This window comes from Ammodytes marinus (genome assembly GCF_949987685.1).
Source record: "Ammodytes marinus genome assembly, chromosome: 17".
NCBI classification, from domain to species: domain Eukaryota; kingdom Metazoa; phylum Chordata; class Actinopteri; order Uranoscopiformes; family Ammodytidae; genus Ammodytes; species Ammodytes marinus.
The window spans coordinates 3536822-3543603 of NC_137221.1; the positions used below are offsets into that span (position 1 = coordinate 3536822).

At 38.9% G+C, this 6782-nt stretch overlaps 2 gene segments (V, D, J or C); one reads left to right on the forward strand and one right to left on the reverse strand.

Moving 5' to 3' along the window:
• The first annotated feature begins 447 nt into the window (after window positions 1-447).
• Window positions 448-2055, forward strand: LOC307264126 (Ig kappa-b4 chain C region-like). The segment is given in 3 exons: window positions 448-504; window positions 760-877; window positions 1726-2055.
• Window positions 2056-3346: 1291 nt separating this feature from the next.
• Window positions 3347-3715, reverse strand: LOC307264127 (immunoglobulin kappa variable 4-1-like). The segment is given in 1 exon: window positions 3347-3715.
• Between the last annotated feature and the right edge of the window lie 3067 nt (window positions 3716-6782).

The following is a 6782-nucleotide window of genomic DNA, read 5'->3' on the forward strand; positions in this document are numbered from 1 at the left end:
TAGGCAAATTGTATTCATATCTATCCTCTGTTGTATTGACATGAATTACTGAAGATAATTTGTATAAATTCAATTAAAAACTAAAATACATGGGGGGCTCCGGTGGCAGGCGGATAGTGCGTGTACCATATCGGCTCCGGCCTTCGTTGCAGTGGTCTCAGGTTCAAATCCAACCCGTGGTCCTTTACTGCAGGTCATCCCCCCTCTCTCTCTCTGTCTCCTCATTTCAACTCTTTACTGTCAAATAAAGCTTGAAAATGCCAAAAGAAATAATCTTAGAAGAAAACTAAAATACATTAAATAAAAAACATACATGCTGTAAATCTATTGTTCAGTTTTCATTTTTATCTTGCAACATTTTCCAAACAGGCTTATGATGTTGAGTTTGTTTGTGTCAGAGTCAGAGAGCCGTGTCTCTACAGTGAGAGGTTTTTGTACGGCGGCTCAATGACTTTGTATCACTGTGGTACACGTTCGGTGGAGGAACCAGACTGGAGGCTGGAAGTCAGTTCAATCTTTGATGTATTTCATTAATTTACGAGCAACATTTTATTTTCTTGATGTACATTTCTCTCCAGAAACTCAGAAATCTGATTTTATCATGTGGACTTGTTGTTTTTACAGCAGTTTTAGTGTAAAACGAAAGTGCAGTTTAGTATTTGAAATAAATCATGATTATATTCACTATAACTGCTTGGTGCAGATTAGAAGTGGTGTATTTAGATTTCTAGATGACAGTTAAAAGTTGAGGAATTGTAGTTTGTCAGACAGAGTCAGAGAGCCGTGTCTCTACAGCGAGAGGTTTTTGTACGGCGGCTCAATGACTTTGTATCACTGTGGTGGACTTTTGGTGGAGGAACCAGACTGGATGTTGGAAGTAAGTTTCTGCTTGAGTATAACATATGGTTTCACCAGTTCAAGTTATAATTTGTATGTGTGAATATTTGTATTAGATATACGTTCCCTTTGGACTGATTTAAATCACTTTACAGACTCAGTTTTATTGATCATTTCTCCTCTGTTACCTTGAACTTGAGCTTCACTGAACTTCTCTTTCAATGTTTCTATTTAATGTCAGAAATGTGAACAGCTTGAGTTGTAGGAAACATTCAATAACAACACTCGTACTCGTAGTTATTTTCAGTTGTGTGAATAAAGGCAAGAAGATTTTCTATAAAAGCTGCAAAATCTCAGATCTTCTTAAAAAGCACTAATAGTCTATTGACCTCAGTTTGGAATAGTGTAGACATTTCCCTGATGTTTTTGATGCAGTTTAACTTTGCTCCTCAGTTATTTTGGGCTTGTAATGTACTCTAACTGCAGATCTCATTAACTTTGAACCGTAGGAGAGCTTTTACAATACATGCATTTAAATGTAACAGGACTTTGAACAAAAAAATAGACGAGGGAAAATATACCAACTGTACTTTATAGTTTTCCTCAAATGGAAAAAAAATATTTAAATGTGACTGTTTTATTTCCAGTATAGTTTGATATATTTGAGGTTGTTCTGTATGATGATTGTCTCTGTGCTGATGTGCATGAGAGGTTTCTTAAAGGGAAGTGAAACAATGTGTGAGTGAGTGACTGGTGAAGCAGAATAACCATCTGACAGAAACTCCTTAATGAGACACTCGACTCTCACACAGTAAAGGTGTCAAAGTGTGTGGTGTTTGATTGACAGCTGTGTGGTCCCTGTCCTCTAAACTGATTGGTGTCTCCTAGGTGATGTCCGTCCCACCCTGACGGTGCTGCCCCCCTCCAGTGAGGAGCTGCAGCAGGGGAAGGCCACGCTCATGTGCCTGGCCAACAAGGGCTTCCCCTCAGGCTGGAGTCTGGCCTGGAAGGTGGACGGCAGCAGCAGCATCAGCTGGGAGGAGAGCAGGAGCCCCGGGCTGCTGGAGAAGGACGGCCTCTACAGCTGGAGCAGCACCCTGAGGCTCCCTGCAGACCAGTGGAGGAAGGTGGGCTCTGTGACCTGTGAGGCCACCCAGGGCTCCCAGACTCCGCTCTCAGAGACACTGAGGAGAGACCAGTGTCCCCAGTCCTGAGCTGACTCACTGGGACTCTGCTGCTGGTTTTACTCTCATACTGCTCTCTGTCTGCTCTCAGCAACAACGTTTCTCACTTATTGTCATCAGACCAATTCAAGATGGTTAAACCTCAAATGTCAATGTTTCCATTGCTATACTCATTCTTTCGCTGTTAACGTTTAAGGACAATAAAATATATTAAATAAAGACATGTTTGGATGTTTTTCTATAAACAACAGATGCTTTCTCCCTCATGTTTAGAGCTTCAAGATTATATCCCATGTTGCAGTACGATTTCAAACCACCGGTTCTAGTTATACTATTACATTTCCCAGTTACATCATGATTTGTCTCTTATCCACAAACTCTTTGAGAGTCACCTGACAGGGTCTCCCTCCTAAGCAGGTAATAATGATGCTGAATGTAAGGGGTCATTTACATAAAATTGTTTAAAAATGTACTTAACAAAAAACTAAGTGACTAAATTAAGTTTAAAGAATTAGTGTATTGTCATCATACAGTGATATCCACATTTATTTTCAGATTTTTTAATATGATTTCTTTTTTCAGTATTTTCATGACAAGTTTAAATGTTTCTCAGTCATTGTAATCTAATCAATATTATTTAACACCCATTGTTTATTTACCACCATTGTTACTATTGTGTACAAATTGGTGTGAATTTAATTTAATGGAATTACTGCTCACCGATGCCCTTTAATGTTGTGTTAGAGAATAGATAACAGTAAGACACAAAAGTTTCAATACCTGTTGATACTGATGTGGTATTAAATATTTTAGATAATCTGATGTTTCCTAATCCACAACGTTATTCATTCCTTATGATATTATCATTAAAAACTATCAAGTTATAGTTTTCTCCGTCTCTGTTTTGGGTCAATGCTTCGGTTATCGATCATGATTTTCTTTAAGTGACTGAACTATCAAACAAGTTTTCATGTAAATATTTGCGACTGATGTCATATTCAACATGAAGAGAAGTCACAAATTCACGAAAAGGTTTTTGTCAGTTTACGTCATAATTAGGCAAACTAAAAAAAACGTGTACGTCAGCTGTTGATTTTTTTTGCAACAAGGGAGAGGAGTTTCTGCTTTATCTAAGTGTCCTACTTGGACAGAACTCAAATGTTATAACCTGTCGAGTATCTCTAGTGCTGCTGTAGTGTGTGTGTGTGTGTGTGTGTGTGTGTGTCCTCAGTGAAGTGTATCAGTCTCTGCAGTAGCTTCCAGCTGCAGCAGTCAGTTCAGTTTCAGTTCAGTCTGACTGAGGGAGGTTTTTGTACGACGGTTTTTCACTGTGTGAACACAAACTGACTGTTGATAACATGAAAACTCTGACAGTAGTAAACTGCTGCATCTTCAGCCTGGACTCCACTGATGGTCAGAGTGAAGTCAGAGTTTGATCCACTGCCTGTAAAACGACCTGGAATCCCTGATGCTCGAGTGCTAGCATAATAAATGAGCAGTTTAGGAGTTTCTCCATCTCTCTGTTGGTACCAGGCTAAACGGTGGTTGCTGCTAGAGACATAAACATTCTGACTGGTTTTACATGTGATGGTGACGGAGCCTCCCAGAGCAGAGCTCACTGCTCCAGGCTGAGTCACTGTGACCTGGCCTCTGGACTCTGAGGAGACAGAGACAAAAACATCAATCAGCTCCATGGTTTTGTCGGCTTCATTTCAGAGGGACGGATGTTCACAGAGGAGTTTGATTCTCTGGACTTTACCTGTGAAGCAGCAGCAGAGGAGAGTCCAGATGAGGACGCAGATCAAAGTCATGTTTCTGATGAGGAGGATTTCTGTGGCTTCTGTTGTCATGAAGGACAGCTGTCAGTCATCCAGTGTTCACCTCTCAGGACTATAAACTCTACCAGAGCACTGGAGCATGGTGCTGCTGATGCAAAGTGGCTCTCTATGGAAATGCTCTGACTGACTCCAACAGGGACTGGGATCACTCTGAGGATGCTGTTTATCAATGGATCAATCACTTCATCACAGTATTGATTAAAAGACTTTCAATTGCAATTTCATATTATTTTGAATTAATGTCTCTAGACACATTTTATTCATATCTATCCTCTGTTGTATTGACATGAATTACCAAAGATGATTTGTATAAATTCAATTAAAAACTAAAATACTGGGGGGCTCCGGTGGCAGGTGGATAGAGCGCGTACCATATTGGCTACGGCCTTCGTTGCAGTGGTCTCAGGTTCAAACACAACCCATGGACCTTTACTGCAGGTCTCTCTGTCTCCCCATTTCAACTCTTTACTGTCAAATAAAGCTTGAAAATGCCAAAAGAAATAATCTTAGAAGAAAACTAAAAAACATTAAATAAAAAACATACATTCTGTAAATCTATTGCTCAGTTTTCATTTTATCTTGCAACAATTTCCAAACAGGCTCATGATGTTGAGTTTGTTTGTGTCAGAGTCAGAGAGCCGTGTCTCTACAGTGAGAGGTTTTTGTACGGCGGCTCAATGACTTTGTATCACTGTGGTACACGTTCGGTGGAGGAACCAGACTGGATGTTAACTGTAAGTACATTTCACTCTTCCAATAACTGATATTTCATTTGTATTCTCTTTTAATGTCATAGATGTAGATACTGCTACTATATTTTGTCTGATATATTATATTCTATATATTTGTACACATTCTTGAAGGCTTCACAGTGTCGTTAACCAGACTAAAATCTACTGCAATGAATGATTATATCCATCGTTTATTATGGAAAATTATCCTGCAGTATACTTAATGAGGAAAATGTGTAAAGGTGTACGTTTGTATATTTTGGGTAGAAATAATTTTTTGCTCAGGGTTTAATGTTCATAATGATCAATCTTTCTACCAGACTTATGATCGTCAAGCAATTTGATGATATGTATCAGATTTGTTTTATTTTTAAAAGAAGTTCAGTAGTCAACAATTTTCACTTGAATGTTAAAGTAATGAAGCCTGAATTTTTGGTGATGATTCCTGCTCACAAGAAGGGAAGTAACACGTCATTATTTATGAGGTTCTGGCTTGAGATGCGGAATATTTAAGATCTATCAACCAATAAAAACCTCACAATCTTCATCTCAAATGTTGATGTTGAACTTTGAAAGTCTTTATGTTAGTTTGGAGATTAAAAATGTTTAAGCACAGCTAAAGTGCACCCCGTTTAACGTTTTATCTTTAGTACCGAGACGTGTCTGTTGTCATGGTTCAGCAGTGATGCCTGTCTGTTGTCATGGGTACTGAGCTCAGAGAGGGAAGTGAAACTTTAATACCAGCTTCACCCACTCAATAAGTAAAAGACTCCTCTGATATAACATGTTGCATGGAGTTTAGTTTACTTCATATGAACTTTATTAATCTCTCTCTCTCTCTGCAGTGGGTCAAGTCCCCCCCACCCTGACGGTGCTGCCCCCCTCCAGTGAGGAGCTGCAGCAGGGGAAGGCCACGCTCATGTGCCTGGCCAACAAGGGCTTCCCCTCAGGCTGGAGTCTGGCCTGGAAGGTGGACGGCAGCAGCAGCATCAGCTGGGAGGAGAGCAGGAGCCCCGGGCTGCTGGAGAAGGACGGCCTCTACAGCTGGAGCAGCACCCTGAGGCTCCCTGCAGACCAGTGGAGGAAGGTGGGCTCTGTGACCTGTGAGGCCACCCAGGGCTCCCAGACTCCGCTCTCAGAGACAGTGAGGAGAGACCAGTGTCCCCAGTCCTGAGCTGACTCACTGGGACTCTGCTGCTGGTTTTACTCTGATACTGCTCTCTGTCTGCTCTCAGCAACAACATTTTTCACTCTCTGTCATAAGAGCAATTTAACATTGTTAAACCTCGTTAATGTTACCATCACTATAATCATGCTTATGCTGTCAATGTCTGATACAATGAAACCTATCAAATAAAAGACAGACGTGTATTTCTTTCTTTCAATACCAGTTTCTGTCTTCCTTATTTTTATAACTAGAAGATTATAAGCCATGTCGCAGTAAGATCCCCCCCACTAGTGCTGGTTCTAGTAATACATTTCACAAATACATCATGGATTGTCTTCTATCCACTTACTATTTGAGTCTCGTCTGCCAGGGTCTCTCTCTTAACACTGGTATTCTAAAGCAGGTGGCAAGTTTCATCAACTCATTTCAATATGGTATTTAAAAAGAAATCCAATATACTAAATACATTTTAAATTATTAGAAACATTTTGTAGAGTATCGTCAGCATACAGTCATATCAATTAATTTCCAGATTTTTACCTTCAAGTTTCACTGTCAGTGTTTGATACTTTTTTTTCACAACCGAGGAATATCTATAACAAGCAGTTGCGTTTTTATTAAATTGAATTATGATGTGGTGTTTTAGTTTGATTTTATTTAATGTTTCAGTATAAACAACAGTACACCATCATTTGGATTTGCCATGATAAAAAAAAATAAACAAATGTAAATGTAAATATCCACACTCTGTTATTCATCTTTCTGTTCCTACAATAAAATACTAAAAATTTTTTTTTTTCAGGGATATTTCAAATGTTAGAATTAATCGTGATTAATCGTGATTAATCCATGGTAACACTGTACAATAAGGTACACAACATTGCAGTAACTACTACAGTTATGCATTTAAAAAATATGTATATTGCAACTTCTACATTTCTATTCATCTTTTATTTTTTTGTGTATTATAACATATATTGTATTTTGTATGTATCAAAAACTAAATTAACTGGATAAGAAACTT